The sequence below is a fragment of the Bos javanicus genome, chromosome 2 (genome assembly GCF_032452875.1).
Source record: "Bos javanicus breed banteng chromosome 2, ARS-OSU_banteng_1.0, whole genome shotgun sequence".
NCBI classification, from domain to species: domain Eukaryota; kingdom Metazoa; phylum Chordata; class Mammalia; order Artiodactyla; family Bovidae; genus Bos; species Bos javanicus.
This window is the reverse complement of record NC_083869.1, coordinates 61017112-61039848: the sequence shown is the minus strand read 5'-3', so window position 1 is coordinate 61039848 and position 22737 is coordinate 61017112. Positions and strand designations below refer to the sequence as shown.

Sequence of the window (22737 nt, the reverse complement as noted above, 5' to 3'; positions counted from 1 at the left end):
CATCAGGAGGTTTTCAGAGGTGCAGAGGCAGAAATGCACAGTCCCACTCTCCTTACACTTTCTGACACTTTTTTGCTTTCTTAGGTTATGAAATTCTCTCAAACAGCAATTAAACTCTCACTACAGGGTCTTTGTCTTCTAAGGCAATCCCTAAGTGTGTTGATATTGAGAAGGCTGATCAAGAGTTCCACATTAGGTGAAAGAAGGAAAATAAGAAGTGAGCCAGCTATGGGAGAGCCTTAAAGCTCAAACAGGGAAACTCAGACTTGATGAGACTGTCAGTGGGGAGGCTCAAAAGGTTCTTGAGTGGGGAAATAAGAGACAAAAATGCTATTTAAGGAAAAGTAGTCACGACTGATATTACTCTGTGTAATCTCTGCAAAGAAAGGAAAGAGCCAGGACAACAGCTAAACCCAGTGAACATTGTTTGTAAAGGCTTTGATCTGCAGGGCACTTCACTTCGTTCATATGATCCAAACACTGTATCACCTGATTGACCTCACACCTCAGGATTTTTCTTTGTGGATTGAGTCCCAAGAGTCTAGGAGAATAAGGAAACACGTCCTTCTTTAGATCAGCCTCTTTATTCCAAAGACTGAAAGGAACATTGGGCACACTGCAGAGCCATCAACTCAGACGATAACATCCTTCATCATCTGGCTCCTGCCTTATTTCTCTGGCCATCACCTTCTAACTTTCTCTGCTATGCCCTCACCCAAACTGAACATATTCAGTTTCCACATGCAGTGTTCCATTTTGCCTCTTGGCAGTTTCCTGTAATAGTTTTTTCCCTTCTTGTCTAATTCCTCCTTTTCCTGAAGTCTTGGCTGAGATGCCACTTCTTTTTTAGTTTTTGGCCACACCAAGTGACATGTGGGATCTTAGTTCCATGACCAGGCATCAAACCGGTGCCCCTTGTGGTGGAAACTCATGGTTTTGACCACTGGACTGCCAGGGAAGTCCCAGTACCACCCCCTGAAGGAAGCCTCCCTCATCCCTCTGAGGCAGGTTGGGTGTACCTACTATGGTTCCCCACTGCATCCTGCCATCTCCTGGTCTTTTCTGCTGGCTCTGATGGTCTGATAGCTCACTTGTTCTCTGGACTCTGAGGTCCTAATGGGAAAGGGCCACGTCTCAGTTGTCTCCAGCCTGGCACACAACAGCTGTCCAGAAAGTGCTGGCACGTGAATAATGAAGGAACATTGCCATCGGCCGGCTATCCCCATCTGTTGCACCAACTGACTGGTTGGTGGTTTTTGGCTCCTTGAATCCCTTTGTTATCCCAAAAGGAGAAACTTTGCTCCCAACTCAAAAGCAAAGGAACTTCCTTCCCCAGAAGAAGACCTTTCTTTCTGGACCCCCGAACTCCTGCACTTCTGGGTCCTGACTCTCTCAATGAGCCCTCCATTCCCCCAGCCCTGCCAGCAGTACCCTCACAGCCTCTTTTCCTTGGGTCAGTAAACCAGAACGCACTACTTCCATTGGCCACATCACTTCCTAAACCTACCACGCCTCTCTGACAAAGACTGTCTTTGGCCAAACCTGAGTCAGGCTCCTCTGAGCCCTCCTCTTTTCTAAATCCTTGACCTTGGGCTCTGTCCTTGACCTGCTTAGTCCAGTCTTAGCAAGAATTCTGCTGAGTCAGTTTAGCAAATATCTCCCCACCCTTGATGTCTGATCACCCTGGATATCTGATCAAACTCCTCATCCCACACTTTTGGTAACTTCTCACTCTGGCCTGCCTTTGGCAAGAATCTTGCTAGCTCGGTTTAGCAAGAATCCCCGCACCTTGGATGTTTCCTCTTAGTGATCATCCATCCACTGACCCCTGCCCCTGCCCCCCCACCCCCACCGCCGCTCCTTAGCTATAAATCTCCACTTATTCTTATTGTATTTGATGTTGAGCCTGATCTTTCTCCCCTACTTACAAAACTCCTATTGCAGTGGTCCCTCTTGAATGCAGTTTTCATTATCATTTTTTTTTAGAGTAAATCCAGGATGAAGGTGGGGGAACAGATACTTGTTTATTTGGCTGCAGCATGTGTGGGATCTTAGTTCCTTGGCCAGGGAGCAAACCCACGTCCCCTGCCCTGAGACCTTGGAGTCTTAACCACTAGACCACTAGGCAAGTCCCATTACCATTTTAAAAGCATCATGAATCATTTTTCTTAACAGCGTCTCCCCTGCCCCCACCCTATATGCCTTGTCTTGAGCCTCAGGACCACTTCTCTATCATTTCCCACAGCTTTGTTCTCCTCCCCCTCCTATTAGTACTTTAGACTTTTCTTCTCTCTCTTGGCTAATTATTCCCTTCCTTTAACCTCTGTGATCTCTCAGCACTTGATTTCCTCCCTTTCTATTTTCTCACCAAGGTGCTACTTGTCCACCCACTTCTTTAACAGAGATTGTTTTCCTAGTTTGTTTTTAACCTTTTGCTCCTCTTGCTCTGAGCACAGTGCCTCTCCAGAGAGTGAACCTCCAAAGCCTCAAAATGGATATTGTCTCAGGATGCTTGAAACCTCTTAGGAAATGCACACAGGTTATCTGGGAGTCTAGACACAGGAGGTGTTAGGCATTGGCACAGTTTGTGCCCCCTAAGATCAGAATCCCTTGTGCCTCAGAGTAGTAGGCTGGCCTTCGGGAGTCTCTCAGAAGATGTCTGAATGAATGGAGGGGGTCTGCCATCATGGCCCCCAGTCCTGCTAGGAGACCATCTACCTCTTGCCCCACTCCCTGGGCATCAGCAGGGGCAGCCAGTTGTAGGGCCCACCACTGCCCATTGAGGACAAGAGCCCAGGGACCAGTAGGAGGAGTTAGTGTTCGAAATGCCCAGGAATGGGGTATGTCATCCAAGGTGTGGGTCAGTCAGCGTGTCCTGGTGGTCACCACTCCTGGTGTTTTCACATACATCCCTTCATTGTTTCTACAGCTGCTATACTTTTTAGTGGTGGTCAAGCCAGCTGTAGGCTGATCATTGTAATCATTTATGTACATTTTGCAGATGTATGTGTTATCATTATTTTGAAATACTTGGCATAAAAAGTTGATTGAATTGAAATCTTTACATTATAAAAAAGTCAATATTACTTATCTGTCAATAAAGGAAAAGAGTTATTTGATTATTCCAATAGAGTTCCAAGGCTGATTTTTGAATAGTTGTAAAAATGATTAAAAATCTGTATCACTTCCTCATGGGAACAAAGTTTCTTACTGATGGAAACCAAGAATTTTAAGAATTGCCATTACAGTGTTGTTCCTGAGTTACAGGTAACCATTTCTAATCTGTGTGCCCCCAGGAGAATGGGGAGAGGTTATAAAAAGTATGTTCACAAACACAAATTCAAGCGTATCACTTAAATATTTGAAAACATTTTATTTGGATATTTTATATAAATTCAATATTTAATATCTTTCTGCAGTGTAAGCATTTTATTTGTCTTCTATTGATATAAATAAAATATAATGCTTTCTTCCCCCTTAAACTCTAAATATTTTTTGCTTTACCCCAGGGCATGACACAAATGATATTATTTTCTCTGAGTACTATACCATAAAAAATGTTGGGAATTTTAAAAAACAACTTTATTGAGGTATAATTTACTGACTACACAGTTCACCATTTTAAATGTGCAAGTCAGTGACTTGGAGTAAATTTATCAAGTCATGCAACCATCATCATCCATTTTTTTAATTTATTTTTTAAAATATTTATTTACTTGGCTGCGTAGGAGTCTTGGTTGTGGCATGCAGGATCTTTAGTGGTAGCGTGTGGGATCTCGTTCCCAGCCCAGGGATTGAACCTGGGTCCCCTGCACTGGGAGTGCAGAGTCTTAGTCTCTAGACCACCAGGGAAGTCCCTCACCATCCATTTTTAGAATGTGTTCCTTATCCCAGTAAGATGAGAAGTAAGTTCTGAAGGTGAGAAGGGACCAGAAGGTATTCCTTGGGGAGGGCAAACCTTTGAGTCCTAAGGTACTTGGAGCTTGAGGGCAGGTATTAGGTTGGCCAAAAAGCTTATTTGGGTTCTTCTGTAAGATGTGATGGTAAAACCTCAATGAATTTTTTGGCCAACTCTATATAAAGGTGCTGATTTCCTAGGAGAAGCATCCCAAAGGTATGAGGAAGGCCGAGAAGGCTGGCTGCTGCTCTGGGAGGGTTTGCAGCTCAGCTTAGATGCCAGCTCTTCCAGGAAGGCATTTCTAGCTCAGTGCAGCCTGCTTCTTCTCCTGGGCTCTGGTACCCACTCGCACGGTACATGACAGATAAAGAGTTTTGGTTCATGACTCTGCTCTTCCTGCTGGACTGTGAGTCTGCTCTCCCAGAACTTAGCTTCATCTCTGGCATAGAGCATGGCCTCAATTATCAGTTTGCCCAATGGATAAATGATTTTCAGCCCTTTTTGGTCTTCTCCAAAGTCCTGGGAGCTGACCAGAAACACACAGGGCAATGCCCCAGCAAATCACAGTGACTGGAGCAGAATCCAACTATCTCCATGAATGGGACCGTGGTATGGGCCAGGTGTGGAACCCTGGTTTTCAGCTGGCCCTGCTTCTGACCATTTGTCCCTCTGTGCTATCACTGCAACTTTCAGCTGTTCTATTGCCTCCAAAATGAGAGTGTGGGATCATACATTGTTTGGTGATTCCAGCTGTAAATCCCCATGATTCTGATGGTGCATCTGTCTCCCTGTGTCTAATGGAGCTGCCTGCATTTGAAGGGACAATTTCCAGGGAGCAAGGGAGATGATTGCAAGGGTTATAGCCCCTGGCTCTGTCTGGGGACTTGGCGCCATTGTGTTTGCCCAGGCTACTGCAGCCGTCCCGGACACTCTGAAGGTGACAAACAGATTGCCTTCACCACCTCAAGAAGGTATTGGCAAGGTGGCTTCTTTGGGTGCAGGAAATGTGAAGAGATTGAAAGCAAGCACATCAAGCTGTTTTTGAGTATACTTAATAGACACCTAGATGTGCAATCTGCTTTTTAAAAGCAGAGTTGCTTCACTAATAGTAACACTCCATTTTGCTTTATCACGAGACTCTCATCTCTGCTCCATACTCCCCCTCAGTGTTCTTCCGCTCACTAACCCATTTATCCTCTCTTATAAACCTGTGCTTAAAGCCAGAAGAAAATACAGCTGTGACACCACAGCAGAGCTTTCTGGTGCTGCCTCGAGCTGGCAGAGTGCTTGTGCCCATGACGCGGAAGCCTCCCCACACCCCACACTGTTTGTGTCCCAGGTGCTTCAAGTTGGTTTCTGAGGTTGGCATGAGAGCTGCTTCTTGGTGCCCAGTTGAAGAGCTTTTAGGACTCCAAAGCTGAACTCTTGGTGTTGGGGCAAGAGGGGCAACCAGAGGGGAGGCAATGACTCCCTGCCAACCCACACACATCCCTACAACTCCCTCATGGGCATCACAGGGCCAGTCTGGGCACCTAGGACAGATCAGACCTAACTGGCTTTCCTGTCTCATCCTGTTGTTTAATTAACATAACAAATCTTCGCAGCTGGTGGCTGCCCTCTGCTTTTCTTCCCCCTCCTCCTCCCTTCTGTACACTAATTAGTGCAAAAGCAGGGAGCAAATCTTCAGGCATTGATTTGCCTTTGCAGTAATGATTATTCTGGGAACAGCCCAACCTCTCCAAACAGATAAACACCCCCACCCTGAGTTTGAACCACATGCTTCCTTATAGATTTTTGGCTTTGCTAAGGCCAGGATGGAGAACCCAATTATTGAAGAGCATAATACCACATTTGTCTCCTCTGGTTCTAAAAGACAAAAGGGATTATAAGAAGGGGAGAAAACACCTTCAGGGGATGTGACTCATTTAAAGGTGCTGACTCCTCTTTGTAGAAAGTCGACCCCTCTCTGCAAAGGTGGAAACCTAGTCTGGCCAAGTGTCAAGTGGAATGTCTCAGGAAAGCCTTTGCTAACATCTCCCCATCTGTGAAGTGGTTCCCACTTCAGACAGCTCTCAGCCTTGTCAGAGTATCAGGTCCTCAGGGGCCAGGGACCTACAGAAGTCTGTGCCTGAGATGTCATCCACAGCAGTAGCCTGGAGAGAGGTCTGGGACAGGGGGATGGAGGGGGTGCTCCTTCAAGGGGTCAAGGGGTAGACAAACATTCAACCCCATTTCTGGGTCCTCACTGGGTCACTTACTAACAGACCCCTGTGGCTAGTTAGTCTCCTAGTAAGATTATATGGTAGCATGGCAACAGAAGATATTTTGTTCTTCTGCTCATTATGTGGTGTTTAAAAAATAGTGCATAGTAAGCAAAGATATCACTTTGCTGACAAAAGTTTGTATAGTCAAGGGTATGGTCTTTCCAGTAGTCATGTACGGATGTGAGAGTTGGACCATAAAGAAGACTGAGCACTGAATAATTGATTCTTTCAAACTGTGGTGCTGGAGAAGGCTCTTGAGAGTCCCTTGTATTGCAAAGAGATCCAACCAGTCAATCTTAAAGGAAATCAAACCTAAATCTCATTGAAGCTGAAGCTCCAATATTTTGGCCACCTGATGTGAAGAACTGACTCGTTGGAAAAGACCTCGATGCTGGGAAAGATTGAGGGCAGGAGGAGAAGAGGACGATAGAGGATGAGACGGTTGGATGGCATCACTGATTCAAAAGAGATGAACCTGGGCAAACTCCAGGAGATGGTGAGGGACAGAGAAGCCTGGTGTGCTGCAACCCATGGAATCGCAGAGTTGGACGTGACTTGGCAACTGAACAACAACAAAGTGTGCTTGTGGGGATTTCATTTATTGTGTCTTTTTTCTCCTTAGTACTCCCTCCCAGGCCTGGAGAATAATCTTCATTTTGCCCCCACTTTTACTCCCTCTGCCAAACGCACAGACACAGAGCCTTAATCATGTCACTTTCTCCCCATCTCTTCTCACACTGTTCTCACCTGCATCAGGGGTTGGGAAGATCTAGGCTCAATGTGGGAGTATTCAGTAATCAACTAGCAATGTTTGCCAGGAGAGGGGGGTGTGGATGGTGCCAAGTAAGGTATTTATTGTGCAGGTCAAGAAGCAACAGAACTGAACATCGAACAACAGACTCGTTCAAAATTGGGAAAGGAGTGTGTCAAGGCTGTATATTGTCACCCTGCTTATATAACTTATATGCAGAGTACATCATGTGAAATGTCAGGCTGGATGAATCACAAGCTGGAATCAAGATTGCTGGGAGAAATATCAATAACCTCAGATAAGATGACACCACCCTTATGGCAGAAAGTGAGGAATAAAAGAGCCTCTTGATGATGAAGGTGAAAGAGGAGAGTGAAAAAGTTGGCTTAAAACCCAGCATTCAAAAACCTAGGATTATGGCATCTGGTCCCATCATTTCGTGGCATATAGATGGGGAAACAATGGAGACAGCGAAAGACTATTTTCTTGGGTTCCAAAATCACTGCAAATGGTGACTACAGCCTTGAAATTAAAAGACATTTGCTCCTTGGAAGAAAAGCTGTGACCAACCTAGATAGCATATTAAAAAAAATGCTGTCACCTGAAACACTACCCTAATTAAATCTAACTGTCTAGGGATAAAGTCCATTGATCAGAATCAGAGGTGCTTGTTAAAAATAATGATTCTCTGGTGTCTGTGATTCAGTTGGTCTGGAGTAGGGCTGAGAAGTCTTTACATTTGAAGAACCTCAGGATATTTTCATGATTGGGCATTTTAGAAACTACTGTCTAAATCATCAGTTAAAGTTCACCCTAACCTCCACAAAACTTTTATCCTTTGGCCATGCATGACCTCAAATTGTTCACTAGTTATCTTGCTCTTATATCCCCACCTGCATTCTAAGTTTATAAAATTGTAGAATTTCTAAACTCAAAGGGGCCCTAGGTTACCAAATAATCTGTTCCACCAGGGCCACATCTTGGTTAGTTTCGGGGCTAGGTCTAGAAACAGTTCAAAATTCCCTCCATTCAACGGTAATTTAAATTTTTGTTTTCCCACAGCGTCGAGGCAGGCCAGCACCTCTGCTTTTAAGAAAGATTGAGCGTGAGTACTGTTATTCTGGTGGAAGGGCTGGTGCTTACATTTGTACCTTTTGCTGCTCTGAGAAATCCCTGCCAATGGATAACTGATAAGGTGTCATGAAATGTAAGGGATCAAATGACAAAATGGTCTAAGCTATGCCCACCATAGCACCAGGTGCCTATATAGATTTAACTTTTAGGCCAGGCTCAAATCCACATCCACTGGGAGACCCTGGACCAGTATGGGGTAATTACACTTTCCTAATTCAATTATGAATCATAAGAGTTCACATTAGTGAAACATTGGCTGTTCACCAGGTGCTATGCTAGATGGATCACATGGAAAATTCGATAGGTCTAAGGAAGCTTAGAAAAGCTTAGAAAAAAAAATTTAAGTGAAAATGGAAATATCTCCATGTTTATATGTATTTATTTTTTAAACTTTTTATTTTATATTGGGGTATAGCCATTTAACAATGTTGTCATACCTTCAGGTGAACAGCAAAGGAATTCAGTCATCCATATACATGTATCCATTCTCCCCTGAACTCCACCCCATCCAGGCTGCCAAATAACATTGAGCAAAATTCCATGTGCTCTACAGTAGTTTCTTGTTAGTTATCCACTTTAAATATGGCAGTGTGTACATGCATAAAACTTAAAAAATTTCACTGACCTGTCCAAAGTGAGTTGTTAGTGGTGAGGCTTGGATTTGAAGTTGGTATAATTTTTCAGTCCATTCTCTTAATTCCTGTGCTATTTTGTGTTGATGAAAAGAGATAATGTGAATAAAATGCTTAGGTTAGGGTCCAGAAGTTCAGTAAGTGGCTGTAGTCATCGTCATCATCATTACAACCCCAAGTAACCCTGCTGCTGCTGCTTCTAAGTCGCTTCAGTTGTGTCTGACTCTGTGTGACCCCAGAGATGGCAGCCCACCAGGGTCCCCCGTCCCTGGGATTCTCCAGGCAAGAACACTGGATTGGATTGCCATTTCCTTCTCCAATGCATGAAAGTGAAAAGTGAAAGTGAAGTCACTCAGTCGTGTCCGACTCTTAGCGACCCCATGGACTGCAGCCTACCAGGCTCCTCCGCCCATGGGATTTTCCAGGCAAGAGTATTGGAGTTGGGTGCCATCGCCTTCTCCTACATAGCTCTTATTAGGTACCAGGAAGGTACTATTTTAAGCACTTCACATAGGTTTATTTGCAAAATACCCCTGTGAGGTAGTACTAGTATAACAGATTTTATAGGTGAGGAAACTGAGGCACAAAAATGATTATATTACACAAAGTTATACAGCTAGTAAGTGACAGAGGTGGATTTGAACTAGAGAGTCTGGCTCCAAACTGAATGCCACTAACCAGTGCACCCTGCTGCTTTTCAGGTGAAAAATGGCAAATACTGCTGCTGCTAATGGTTAGCAGAGAGGCCCTCAGTTCCTTTCGACACAGTACTTCCCTACATGCTTTCCTTGTAAGAATGCCCTTTAGATAAAAATAAATATGCTAATAGATTCAAGTGTCCTTTTCATGTCTCCCCTTTCTGCCCTCTCAAAAATTCTTATATGATTCAATCTAATACTATTTCATGGCACCTGTTTTCTTCGTCATTTTGGAAGTGACCTCTGGGAAAGGACTATTCTTGGTGTTATTACATTTTTTTTTCAACCTGGAAGAGACCTTTGAAATTCTCTTAGGACAGAAGTCTCTACAATAAAGTGCTTGTACCCTACAGGATGCACAAGGTTATCCACTGGTATTGGGGGAAAAAAGTCCTAATTTAAAACCAAAGAAATTAAGGGCCATGGTGATCTTCCTGTTGTTAAGTATAACAGAATCTCCTAGACATTATTATTATAGTGACTGCATGGCTGGTGCCTGCCGACCCCCCATGCTTGAAGCATTCATCTCGCTAAATTGAGTGAGGTCACTCTTGTACCTTTCTTTCTCTCTCTCTGACTGCTCTTTCTGTTCCCCAGTCCCTGTATTTAAACAAGTTAAAAAAAATTAATATATGGATTGACACAACGTCTTCACTTGCTCCAGGGATCACACATGGTAAATAGGTCCCATGTCCGAGGCAAGGGTGGAGGCTCTATAGCATGGACAAAGCTGCATCCTTGTTTCATTTCCTTCTGGCATGTTAATGCATGCTGTTATGAGTTGAATCGTTCCCTCAAAGAGGGATGTTGAAGTCCCTTAGAAAGGGATTTATTTTGAAGTAGAATTATTGTAGGAATTATTTAAGTTAGATGATGTCATATTGAATGAGGGTGGGACTCCTAATGTAGCTGGTATCGTTACAAGAAGAGAAGAACAGACACAAAAGAAGGCAGCCATGTGATGATGGGGACAAGTTGGAATGGATGAATGATGTCAAGGAAGCATCAGTAAGGCAAGGAATACCAGGAATTGCCAGCAAACGCCAGCAGCTAGAAGAGGTGAGGAAAGAGGGTGCCTGCTGATGCCCTGATTTGACTTTTAGCTTCCAGAACTGTAAGCCAATACATTTCTGTTGTTTTAAGCCCCCTAGTTTGTATCAGTTTGCTATGGCAGCCACAGGAAACCAGGTAACTGTGTAGGTATTGGGTTGGCCAAAAAGTTCATTCAGATTTTTCCATTACAGCTTACAGAAAAATCTGAACAAACTTTGGTCAATGCAATAGATTTACAAATTGTGTTTTTCTGTTTAAATAAAGCTGTCCCCCAGCAAACGGGCAGTCTGCAAAGACAGCCCTGATGCAATGTCAAGTGGACCTCAGGGATGTGGCACCACGGCCCCTCTCTCCATCAGCTGCTGTTGTGAGGGAAGAGTAATGACAGTGCCATCAAACCTGGTAGGAAGTCAGCCAGAATGTCTTGAAATTATCAAGGCATTTGATCTATTGATTATCATCTACTGTTTTTATGATAAATCATTCCTTGTTGTTTCTGTTCAGTCACCCAGTCGTGTCCGACTCTTTTCAACCCTGTGGACTGCAGCACGCCAGGCCTCCCTGTCCTTCGCCATCTCCCAAAGTTCACCCAAGTTCATGTTCACTGCATCGGTGATGTCATCCAACTGTCTAATCCTCTGATGCCTTCTTCTCCTTTTGCCCTCAATCTTTCCCAGTATCAGGGACTTTTCCAATGAGTCATCTGTTTGCATCAGATGACCAAAATACTGGAGCTTCAGCTTTAGCGTCAGAGAAGGCAATGGCAACCCACTCCAGTGTTCTTGCCTGGAGAATCCCAGGGACGGGGGAGCCTGGTGGGCTGCCATCTATGAGGTTGTACAGAGTCGGGCACGACTGAAGTGACTTAGCAGCAGCAGCAGCAGCTTTAGCATCAGTTACACTAGACCATTCAGGTATGACCTAAATCAAATCCCTTATGATTATACAGTGGAAGTGAGAAATAGATTCAAGGGCCTAGATCTGATAGATAGAGTGCCTAATGAACTATGGAATGAGGTTTGTGACATTGTACAGGAGACAGGGATCAAGACCATTCCCATAGAAAAGAAATGCAAAAAAGCAAAATGGCTGTCTGGGGAGGCCTTACAAATAGCTGTGAAAAGAAGAGAAGTGAAAAGCAAAGGAGAAAAGGAAAGATACAAACATCTGAATGCAGAGTTCCAAAGAATAGCAAGAAGAGATAAGAAAGCCTTCTTCAGCGATCAATGCAAAGAAATAGAGGAAAACAACAGAATGGGAAAGACTAGGGATCTCTTAAAGAAAATCAGAGATACCAAAGGAACATTTCATGCAAAGATGGGCTCAATAAAGGACAGAAATGGTATGGACCTAACAGAAGCAGAAAATATTAAGAAGAGATGGCAAGAATACACAGAAGAACTGTACAAAAAAGATCTTCACAACCCAGATAATCACGATGGTGTGATCACTGCCCTAGAGCCAGACATCCTGGAATGTGAAGTCAAGTGGGCCTTAGAAAGCATCACTACGAACAAAGCTAGTGGAGGTGATGGAATTCCAGTTGAGCTATTCCAAATCCTGAAAGATGATGCTGTGAAAGTGCTGCACCCAATATGCCAGCAAATTTGGAAAACTCAGCAGTGGCCACAGGACTGGAAAAGGTCAGTTTTCATTCGAATCCCAAAGAAAGGCAATGCCAAAGAATGCTCAAACTACCGCACAATTGCACTCATCTCATACACTAGTAAAGTAATGCTCAAAATTCTCCAAGCCAGGCTTCAGCAATATGTGAACCGTGAACTTCCTGATGTTCAAGCTGGTTTTAGAAAAGGCAGAGGCACCAGAGATCAAATTGCCAACATCCGCTGGATCATGGAAAAAGCAAGAGAGTTCCAGAAAAGCATCTATTTCTGCTTTATTGACTATGCCAATGCTTTGACTCCGTGGATCACAATAAACTGTGGAAAATTCTGAAAGAGATGGGAATATCAGACCACCTGATCTGCCTCTTGAGAAATTTGTATGCAGGTCAGGAAGCAACAGTTTGAACTGGACATGGAACAACAGACTGGTTCCAAATAGGAAAAGGAGTACGTCAAGGCTGTATATTGTCACCCTGTTTATTTAACTTATATGCAGAGTACATCATGAGAAACGCTGGACTGGAAGAAACACAAGCTGGAATCAAGATTGCCAGGAGAAATATCAATAACCTCAGGTTTGCAGATGACACCACTTTTATGGCAGAAAGTGAAGAGGAACTCAAAAGCCTCTTGATGAAAGTGAAAGTGGAGAGTGAAAAAGTTGGCTTAAAGCTCAACATTCAGAAAACGAAGATCATGACATCTGGTCCCATCACTTCATGGGAAATATATGGGGAAACAGTGGAAACAGTGTCAGACTTTATTTTTCTGGGCTCCAAAATCACTACAGATGGTGACTGCAGCCATGAAATCAAAAGATGCTTACTCCTTGGAAGGAAAGTTATGACCAACCTAGAGAGCATATTCAAAAGCAGAGACATTACTTTGCCAACAAAGGTTCATCTAGTCAAGGCTATGGTTTTTCCTGTGGTCATGTATGGTTGTGAGAGTTGGACTGTGAAGAAGGCTGAGTGCCAGAGAATTGATGCTTTTGAACTGTGGTGTTGGAGTCCCTTGGACTGCAAGGAGATCCAACCAGTCCATTCTGAAGGAGATCAGCCCTGGGATTTCTTTGGAAGGAATGATGCTGAAGCTGAAACTCCAATACTTTGGCCACCTCATGCAAAGAGTTGAGTCACTGGAAAAGACTCTGATGCTGGGAGGGATTGGGAGCAGGAGGAGAAGGGGATGACAGAGGATGAGATGGCTGGATGGCATCACTGACTTGATGGACATGAGTCTCAGTGAACTCTGGGAGTTGGTGATGGACAGGGAGGCCTGGCCTGCTGGGATTCATGGGGTTGCAAAGAGTTGGACACAACTGAGCGACTGATCTGATCTGATCTGATTCCAGTGAATATTTAGGGTTGATCTCCTTGAAGATTGACTGGTTTGATGTCTTTGCTGTCCAAGGGACTTTCAGGAGTCTTCTCTAGCACTACAGTTTGAAGGTACCACAGTTCAAAGGGATCAATTCTGCCTTCTTTATGGTTCAGCTCTCACAACCGTATGTGACTACTGGGGAAGACCATAGCCTTGACTGTATGGACCTTTGTTGGCAGAGTACTGTGTCTGCTGTTAAACACACTATCTAGGTTTGTCATCCCTTTTCTGTGAAGAAGCAGTCATTTGATTTCATGGGTGCAGTTACCATCTTCAGTGATTTTGGAGCCCGAGAAGAGAATATCTGTCTCTACTTCCACCTTTTCTTCTTCTGTTTGCCATGCAGTAATGGGGCCAGATGCCATGATCTTAGTTTTTGTAATATTTAGTCTTAAGCCTGCTCTCTCACTCTTCTCCTTCACCCTCATCAAGAGGATCTTTAATTCCTCTTCATTTTCTGCCATTAGAGTGGTATCATCCTCATATCTTAGGTTGTTGATGTTTCTTTTGCCTATCTTGATTCCAGCTTGTTAACTCATCCAGCCCTGCATTTCTCATGATGTGCTAAGCATATAGGTTAAACAGACAGGGTGACAGCAGATAGCTCTGTTTTACTCCTTTCTTGATCTTGAACCAATCAGTTGTTCCATACAGGGTTTTAACAGTTGCTTTTTCACCTGCATACAGGTTTCTCAGGAGACAGGTAAGATGGTCTGGTATTCCCATCTCTCTAAGAGCCTTCCACAGTTTGTCATGATCCACATAGGCAAAGGCTTTAGTGTAGTCGATGAAACAGAGATAGATGTTTTTCTGAAATTCCCTTGCTTTCTCTATAATCCAGCATATGTTGGCAATTTGACCTCTAGTTCCTCTCCTTTTCTAAACCCAGGTTGAACATCTGAAAGTTCTTGGTTTGCATAACGCTGAAGCCTAGCATGCAAGATTTTAAGCATGACCTTGCTAGCATGGGAGATGAGTACAATTGTTCAATAGTTAGCACATTCTTTGGTACTACCCTTCTTGGGAATCTGGATGAAGATTGACCTTTTCCAGTCCTGTGGCCACTGCTGGGTCTTCCAGATTTGCTGACATAATGAATGCAAAACCTTGATCAGTTCAGTTCAGTCACTCAGTCATGTGCGACTCTTGGTGACCCCATGGATTGCAGCACACCAGGCCTCCCTGTCCATCACCAACTCCCATAGTTTACTCAAACTCATTTCCATTGAGTCAGTGAAGCCATCCAACCATCTCATCCTCTGTCGTCCCCTTCTCTTCCTGCCTTCAATCTTTCCTAGCATCAGGGTCTTTTCTAATGAGTGTTCTTTGCAGCAGGTGGCCAAAGTATTGTAGTTTCAACTTCAACATCAGTCTTTCCAATGAATATTCAGGACTGATTTCCTTTAGGATGGACTGCTTGGATCTCCTTGCAGTCCAAGGAACTCTCAAGAGTCTTTTCCAACACCACAGTTCAAAAGCATCAATTCATCGGTGCTCAGCTTCCTTTATAGTCCAACTCTCACATTCATACATGACTACTGGGAAAACCACAGCTTTGACTAGACGGAACTTTGTTGGCAAAGTAATGTCTCTGCTTTTTAACATGCTGTCTAGGTTGGTCGTAAAACCATGATGGCACCATCCTTTACAGATTTCATCAGCTGGAAAAGTTCTGCTGGAATTTCATCATATCCACTATCTTTATTAACAGCAGTGCTTCTTAAGGCCCACTTGACTTCACACTCCAGAATGTCTGGCTCTGGGAGACCAACCACACCATTGTAGTAATCCGGTTCATTAAGATCTTTTTAATACAGTTCTTCTGTGTATTCTTTCCATCTCTTCTTGATCTCTTCAGCACCTACTAGGTCTTTACCATTTTTATCCTTTATTGTGCCCATTGTTGGGTGGAATGTTCCCTTGATGTTTCCAGTTTTCCTGAAGAGATCTCTAGTCTTTCCCCTTTTGTTATTTTCTTCTATTATTGAGCATTGTTCATTGAAGAAGGCATTCTTGTCTCTTCTAGCTATTTTTTGGAACTTTGTATTTCATTGGATATGCCTTTCCCTCTCTCCCTTGGTTTTTGCTTCTCTTCATTCTTCTGCTATTTGTAAAGCCTCCTCAGATAACCACTTTGTCTTCTTGCTTTTCTTTTTCTTTGGGTTGGTTTTGTTTGCCACCTCAATTCTTACCTCAGTTCTTATTAGGCCTTGAGGTATTAGGTGATGATGGTATGAAGCCATTATAATCAAAAGGACATTTGATATTCCTTATTTAATCTTTCTTTCATCCTATTAAATATTTTATTTTTATACCTTTTAATGATAAATGAACTGTTTCTTCATTAAACCCCTTATAAATGAAAGGCTAAATAAATGCATATATATTGGCGGTATGTGCTCATTTTTTAACATTGATTGGGTACATGGCCAAGTCAACACCCACCCCACTTTGATGCATGAGGAAGCAGGTGTGGGATGGTTATGTGAATTAGCTACCCAAGGTCACAACTTGAATTTGGTTCTTCTGCATTCAGACTGAGGTCAAGCTTCTGTACCATTTTCTCTCCCTCAAGGGTGTAGTGAGATGCATACTTTGCCCAATTTTTGTATCAGGAGGCCTTGGGCAATTTTAACTAATATGTTTCTGTTTAGCAAACCTTGTAGGAAGCAGAGATGTTTCAGCAGGGGCAGGCAATGGGGACTTGGAATTCTGGCTTTGCTTCCAACTAGTTGTGTGGCCTGGGGCAGGTACTCTGACCTCTCTGATCCTCATTTTCTTTAATTATAAGATGCTGAAAGTTGTGTTTTTGGCATAGGGAATAAAGAATAAGTTATATATGATTGTCAAAGTGTAAACTACATGCTAGTGGTAAAGTCTAGTAGTAAGAATTGATGTTACTGTTGAGATTATAAAAGATACAGTTCTGTCTTATATATGGAGAGGTTCCTGCAGACCAGTGGGTAAGACTCATGTCCAGATGTGAATATGATTCTCCTAACTGGTCATGTGAACAGAGGTGGCATGGGGTTGCAAGTGGCACCCCAGTTCAGGGAGCCCAGTGATGGCTTCTGTGGACTGACATTGGCTGGGTGGGAGACCTGTAATTCCTACTCCCTTTCCTCAAGTTCTGGTCACATTCTTGGTGCTAAGAAATCTGCATGGCTAAACAGGGGTCACTTATTGCTCTTGTCTTGGCCACAGGCAAGTGTCTTGATAGAAAATTCCTCTCTCTCACCTCTGTCCACTCCCTCCACTTTTGCCTATCAACTGCCCAACCAAGAGCCGTAGAGACCTCCTCATTGTCAGGTCCAGTGGATTCCTCTTGGGAGTTACCATGGCCTCTTGGCCATCTTGCCTCTGTTGGTTACTGTTCGGGATCATTTGATCCCTTCGTTCTTCTGGAAGCATCCTCTCTCAATTGAGGAACACCACGCTCTCTTGAATTTCCTCCTTTCTGTGGACACCACTTCTCATCTCTTTTGCTGGCTCATATTCTCCTACTCTGCATATCCTGGGACTTCTCTCAGTGCTACCCAGGCCTCTGTTCTTCCTGAACAATCCCATCTATGGGCTTGGCTTCCAATACCCTTGGCATGACTGATTCTCAAACAGAGGGAGGGCTGTCAGAAGTTACCTGCCAGGAGAGAGGCTTTTTCAAATTGCTCATACCACTGTAGGGGTTCTGAACGTACAACCTCTCTCTGACATTCACTATCACAGTGGTCCTTTTGGGGATGGTGGTTCCTCATTTGTATGTGATGTGTATATATGTTGAGAAACTCTAATTTCATGCTGACAGATCCCAATTCATCAGCTACATCATGTGCATGTAGGTTCCAATACACATATCCACTTGGATGTCCACTAAGCACATCACACTCAGTCTGACCCAAGTGATACTTAGCTCTTCCATAACCTTGCTCTTTTCCTTGCATCTTCACTTTCAGCGAATAGTACTACCATTCAAACAGTTGCTCAAGCCAAAATCTGGCTATCATCCTTGCTCGTCTTGTTCTGTTACTCCTGATCCAGTGCCCACAATAACCAAGCCCTTGTGAATCCACCTCCTAAAAATCATTTGCCTCAGATCATTTCTCCTCTTTCCCATGGATGTTACCCTCCTCACTTCTGCCCCCCAGTCCATTATTTACATAGCCTTCTCAATGCAGTCTCATTGTGGCATTCCCCTGACTGAATGCCCTGTTGCCCTCGAGCTTCAGCTGGGCTCTGCCCACCTCTCTGGCCTCATTTCTTGCTTCTTCTCACCATGCTCTACACATTCTGGTCATACTTAGGGAGACCTATAGTTGATTGTCCAGACAAAATAATACTTGCAAATGTAAGAGGGTATTGTTAATGATGATTCTGGGACAGTAAGAGAGAACTACAACTCTCCCAAGAAAAGCAGGAGGTTCAGTTAACGCAAATCATACTGAAATTTTAGTTCCTCACACATGCTTTTTTTTTTTTTTCCATCCATAGAGCTTGATTTTTATGTCCCTTTGTGGCCTTCCTGGGACCCTCATCCCCTCTGTGTGTTCTCCTAGCCTCCTGTACCTAACCCATTTGGCATGTAAAAGACTGAGGTTTTAGCTGTCTCTCATCCCACCCTCATCTGAGAGAAAAAAAAAGAAGTCAGATTCGATCTCAGGTTGCTTTAATGCTTTTACCACTCTGTAAACTGCTTTTCCCAGCACAACCCTGCCCTCTTTTTAAGTAAGAAAGAGTAGATTTCAGGCTTAGATTCATCATGTGAGTGACAGACTCTAGCTAGAAATTTAAAATGTCATCTTGTTTTCATTTATTTACTGATGTTTATGTTCTCTTTATAACAAGTAATGCTGATTTTCTATTTGTGCTAATGACATAGTGTTTTCTTTCCAAATGAACTTGCTAAAGAAAAGGAGTCAACTGAAATAAAAGCAGTAAATTAATAATAGCCCTGTTGATATATGAATATGGACAGATTTCATGACATCTGGGACCTCTTTTAAGAATAAGGACATTTTCCTATCTTGAGATAATAAATTCTATTATCATACCTAAGAAAATTAGCATAGCAAAGTCTATAACTTTTATTCTAAACATTGACATTTAAAAATAAATCTCCTACATTATTCTCTTAAATCTGTTCAGTGGAATCTAAAAACCCAAGGAATTTGATACTCATCACTAACTATTTTTGAATATATAAACAAACTTCCCTTTAGCATTTGAATATTTTACATCTTTATTTTCTATCTATTCTGCTTATTCCACAAAATCTTATCCTAATGTATGGTTGTTTATGCTTGAAAGTTTTTATTGATCATTCTGTCATGTTCTTCTAAAACAAACAAAAAATGCACCAATTAAAATTGAGTCCTTTCTTTATATCCTGTGATCATAAAACTCCAAGTACTAAAAACTTCTTTGTGATTGAGTTATCATTATAATTAGTAGTAGTAGTACACAGATGCACTATTAGTGTGCTATTGACCACAGCATCATAATAACATCCTAATTTGAATATTAGTCAAAAATAGTATAAAAAAAGTTTTGCAAAGACACTTCCTGAATGACGTGATTGGGCTTCTAACAATGAGTTCCTGTATTCATGGGTAATGACTTATAGCTGGGAAGAGGCAGGGTGCTGCATCAATTCTATTCCTATTTTTTATAGATGCAAATAAAAAATTTCACATAAAATAAATAGTTATGGAAGAAGATTTATGATATCAGTTTGAATTCCTTCACAGTTATATGACAACAATCACATAGTGATATACCACAAAATTTATTTTAATAATGATACATCATTTGCCAGCTCAGTTTGGTCCTCTTCCAATTTTATTAAAAGCAAAGAATTGGAAATAGCCTGAACTGCAGAAGATTTGTTATCCAGCTCTTAGACTTATTCACTCTCTTGAGTTCTTGGAAATATACTGAAAAGTATATATTAACCTTTATCAAGTTATTATTAATGATACTTATTATTTTCACCTAAAGCCATCATCTTTAACCTGCTATACTTATAAGTTATTGAGAAAATAAAATATTGGACATTGCAATACACTTGGCAATACATTTTTTTAATCAAATAATAAAGCTTAAATGCGTTTGTGTGAAACTGTGGAGTTATAGGTTTTAATTTATGGAAAATGTCCACCATGGTCAAACGCATCAGCCGCATCTACTTGCTTCCTACCAGAAAACATCTGACTTCATTTTTCAATTCAAGTAGACATTTCTGTGTCTCCTCTCTCACTTCTGGTCTAATTCTAAGGAAGAGAGAGAGAGAGTGGAGTGATACCTGGATCCTGGAAGCTTGCTGCCTGGTGACGTAAGGTCTGTGCTGACTCTGCTTTGCTCCCAGCCTCAGGACCCGTGTTTTCTCTGATGCATGTTGGGGATAAAGAGGAGAGGACGTTAAGTAGAAGTTTTGAATGTTTGAATTGAAACTTCCTTTGTTGCTTCTACTCAGTCATCCCGTTGTTTTGATGTCTGACCCTCTTCCTTTATTTAGGGCCTGAGCCAAGGACCACCTGGGATAAATCCCATGGAAAAAGTCAGGCCAGGTGAGAGGGCTGAGGTTGGTAGTAAGCCTTGGGTGACGAGGCAGAGAGGTGGCAGAGGGGGACAAAGAGACTGGCAAGAAGCTTCTAACCTAACATGGCCACAGTGAAGATATGTGAGGGCAATCCGAAAATGGATTTTCCTTAAAAGTACTAATGGTTGTGGTTCCCTTGGGGAGGTTTCTAGTCCTCCCCCTGACTCCCACCCTCTATGCATCTACCCTCCATGAAGCCTGCTAGGCTAGCAGAATAGCTTTGCTGAAGTCTGGGTTGAGGATGAGATGGGGGAAGGGGAGATGGAAACAGATGGGTCCAGTGAAAGTCCCTGCTCCTGGGTATGCTGACTCTGACTAACCCAAGAAAACCCTAGGATCCTGCCCTGCACTTGACAATGTCCACGTGGCTGGGAGGAGTGTGAGTCCAGCCAGGCTGGCCTGGCTAGTCCTCTCTTCGTTATTGAGAATACCCTTTGTCCACTGAGGCAAAGCTTTTGACTCTTATTTTCTTGGGAACTGTCAACAGTTTTAAAACTCCCCTGCCCTCAGTTTTATTGAAATATAATTGACACATGGCATTGTATAAGTTTAAAAAGGTGTGATTTGACTTAAAAATCATACCTTGAACTTATGATTTGACTTATATATCTTGTAAAACGACTACCATAATAAGTTTAGGTAATATCCATCATCTCATTTAGATAGTGCTCAGACCTCTTAGTATTTACTCTATAACAATTTTCATATGTACCATTCAGCAGTGTTAAATGTAGTCATCTTATTGTGTATTATGTCCTTAATTCTTCCTTATAACTAGAAGTTTGTGACTTTTGATTACTTTCAAATGATTCCCCCTTCCCCCATCTCCCAGTTCTGGTAACCACAAATCTGATTTCTTTTTCTAGAAGTTCAGTTTTTTCTTTCTTTTTTTAATTAAGATTCCATATATATGAGATCATACAGAGTTTGTCTTCCTCTGATTTCTTTTTAACTTAGCATTATACCTTCAAGATCCAGATCAGATCAGTTCCTCAGTTGTGTCCGACTCTTTGCGACCCCATGAATCGCAGCATGCCAGACCTCCCTGTCCATCACCAACTCCCAGAGTTCACTCAGACTCATGTCCATCGAGTCAGTGATGCCATCCAGCCATCTCATCCTCTGTCGTTCCCTTCTCCTCTTGCCCCCAATCCTTCCCAGCATCAGAGTCTTTTCCAGTGAGCCAACTCTTCGCATGAGGTGGCCAAAGTACTGGAGTTTCAGCTTTAGCATCATTCCTTCCAAAGAACTCCCAGGGCTGATCTCCTTCAGAATGGACTGGTAGGATCTCCTTGCAGTCCAAGGGACTCTCAAGAGTCTTCTCCAACACCACATTTCAAAAGCATCAATTCTTCGGCACTCAGGCTTCTTCACAGTCCAACTCTCACATCCATACATGACCACAGGAAAAACCATAGCCTTGACTAGACGAACCTCTGTTGGCAAAGTAATGTCTCTGCTTTTGAATATACTATCTAGGTTGGTCATCACTTTCCTTCCAAGGAGTAAGCGTTTTTTAATTTCATGGCTGCAGTCACCATCTGTAGTGATTTTGGAGCCCAGAAAAATAAAGTCTGACACTGTTTCCACTGTTTCCCCATCTATTTCCCATGAAGTGATGGGACCGGATGCCATGATCTTCGTTTTCTGAATGTTGAGCTTTAAGCCAACTTTTTCACTCTCCACTTTCACTTTCATCAAGAGGCTTTTGAGTTCCTCTTCACTTTCTGACATAAGGGTGGTGTCATCTGTATATCTGAGGTTATTGATATTTCTCCCGGCAATCTTGATTCTAGCTTGTGTTTCTTCCAGTCCAGCGTTTCTCATGATGTACTCTGCATATAAGTTAAATAAACAGGGTGACAATATACAGCCTTGATGAACTCCTTTTCCTATTTGGAACCAGTCTGTTGTTCCATGTCCAGTTCTAACTGTTGCTTCCTGACCTGCATATAGGTTTCTCAAGAGGCAGATCAGGTGGTCTGGTATTCCCATCTCTTTCAGAATTTTCCACAGTTTATTGTGATCCACAGAGTCAAAGCATTGGCATAGTCAATAAAGCAGAAATAGATGCTTTTCTGGAACTCTCTTGCTTTTTCCATGATCCAGCGGATGTTGGCAATTTGATCTCTGGTGCCTCTGCCCTTTCTAAAACCAGCTTGAACATCAGGAAGTTCACGGTTCACATATTGCTGAAGCCTGGCTTGGAGAATTTTGAGCATTACTTTACTAGCGTGTGAGATGAGTGCAATTGTGCAGTAGTTTGAGCATTCTTTGGCATTGCCTTTCTTTCTGATTGGAATGAAAACTGACCTTTTCCAGTCCTATGGCCATTGCTGAGTTTTCCAAATTTGCTGGCAGGTCCATGTGGTCACAAATGGCAAGATTTCCTTCCTTTATGGTTGAGTAATTTCATACACACACACGTGTGTGTGTGTGTGTGTGTGTGTGTGTGTGTGTGTGTGTATGTATTTCATTTGATTGATTGTTTCCTTTGCTGTGCAGTTCATCAATTAATCTCTTGGCTTCTTAGGCTAGGTAAAACTTGTCTGTTCCTCTTTCTAAGGGAAAACCCATCTGTTCCTTTTTTCTCTCTATAATAACTTCTGTCATAAATAATGTTGCTAGTGACTATGAGGTGCAGATATCTCTTTGACATAGGGTTTTTGTTTCCTTTGGATATATTTTCAGAAGTGGAATTGCTGGA

The 22737-nt window shown here is 42.6% G+C and overlaps 1 long non-coding RNA gene across 2 annotated transcripts in view; it reads left to right on the top strand.

Moving 5' to 3' along the window:
* LOC133260573 (uncharacterized) overlaps positions 1–22737 on the top strand; it is a 306515-nt gene that overhangs the window by 186165 nt on the left and 97613 nt on the right. For both annotated transcript variants that reach the window (XR_009740868.1, XR_009740872.1), the window contains exon 8: positions 7976–8018. This is a non-coding gene — a long non-coding RNA (uncharacterized LOC133260573). The remainder of the gene's footprint in view (positions 1–7975; positions 8019–22737) is intronic.